Here is a 1,846-nt window from a genome sequence, read left to right as displayed (position 1 = left end):
GAAGGATTTGTCAATTCCTCGCAAGATTCAGTACCTGCGAATTTTTTTTTTTTAAATTAAGGTGGCACAGGCAGGTATTGAACCCAAGACCCCTTGCATGACAGTCCAACGCAATATTTCGGGACAACTGGTAGAGAATGCAAAAAGATGTTTTATATTGTGGGGCTATTATCTATAGGGGTGGCAGGATTAAACTGGACGTTAACATAGAATATCCATGAAGGCTATGCACAATACCTATCACATTATGTATTGGCTCTAGATCTATTACTGACCTGTAATTATGCACTTTATGAGCCAGTTTACGAATGATACATGTTGCTCCCCCTATTCGACTGATTGCTTACCACTAAGCTAATTTAAACTTTCCTTCAGCAATTCATGGAATTATATTAACTTTCATAAGATGATATCGGTGTCGCTTCATCCCGTTTAAATCAACAACTGATACATTTTTTTCTAAAGGCAGGTCATGACAAATTTCTACAGTTTAGTATTTCAATTTATCATCTGCTTATAGATTAAAGTCCGCCTTCACGATTTCAATTAATTAAATTATTTTCCTTGTTTTTTTTTTGTATGTTCTGTATTAGTTTAATATTTTGTTCAAGTTAAGTTAAATCAATTTCGATTAGGATTAAGTCCTTATTTTCCTGCCTAATATTAGTTCAGCTAGATGAACAATTTCATAACGAGAAGAAGCTAGAATATAGCTAGATAGAAATTTAATTTTTTTCCTAAAATAGTATTTGTTTTCCTACCGCTCAGTTCACATAGAGATTTGAAATTAAAAGTATATCTTGAATACGTACTGAATATGTTTACAATATTATATCTTCACGTTAAAACGAAAGATTAATGTGTTGTGCATGACAAAAAAACTTAATTTAACAACAAACATTTCGATTAAGACATATATTGAATTTAAAAACACACATCCCAACCTATTTCAAAATTGCTATATAGTAAAAAATCAACACAATTGTTTTAAAAGTGCTTTCTGCATCTATTGTTGTTCTTATCTGTAAAATAGAATCTTTTTGAAGAACCTAATTTTAAGTAGTTTTTGGGCAAAATAAAAAAAGATATTGAAATAATTTTTTTTTAAATTTTCTAATGAATACAAAATTAAATAAAATGGAATTGAAGTTATATATTTCTTAGGACCGAAAGGCATTAGCATTAAGTATTATTGTTTAAGTTTAAGTTAATTGTAAGTTATGGTTAATTAGGCTAGTTTTATGAATTTTTGTCTAGCTTTAAGATAAGTTTAAGATTGAATTAATAAAAATTAACTTATAAACTTTACGCCCTTTTCATCTCTGACAACATAACTCGCACACTGGAATGGTTGGGAGTTGATAGTCACTAGGCCCTGGTTCTTCATGGACCATTGTGTATGTATGTAATTTTTGGGATGGAGGGGTCCTACAGTCTTAAGACGTATTCAAACGGCTTATTTGGGAAAGTGCTTTTCATGACAAGAACCGTTTTGTTAAAACCACATATTATCTTAATCGTATCCTTTAATAGCATGAAAAAAGTCGATTATCATATGACGCCAACGCTCCGAATTGAAGGTGGCAGTTGATCGATCTATCGTCGTTTTCGAAGAAGTAAGATTCAGTAACACCTCCGGACCAAAGAGCGCACCAAACACTGACTTTTCGTGGATATTCAGAACTCTAAATACGACAATTTTGCTTATAAACATTCGCACCGAGTGAGAAATGAGCTTCGTCACTGAAGAAATGTTGTTTTCGAAAAATCGCCATCCGCCGCCTGTTTGTCAAGCACCCATTAAACGTATCTGCGAGTGACGACGAAGTTGTGAATAGTCAGCTGG

This window comes from Eupeodes corollae, chromosome 3 (genome assembly GCF_945859685.1).
Source record: "Eupeodes corollae chromosome 3, idEupCoro1.1, whole genome shotgun sequence".
Classification (NCBI taxonomy): Eukaryota; Metazoa; Arthropoda; class Insecta; order Diptera; family Syrphidae; genus Eupeodes; species Eupeodes corollae.
The sequence above is the reverse complement of the archived record's forward strand: the minus strand, read 5'-3'. Positions refer to the sequence as shown.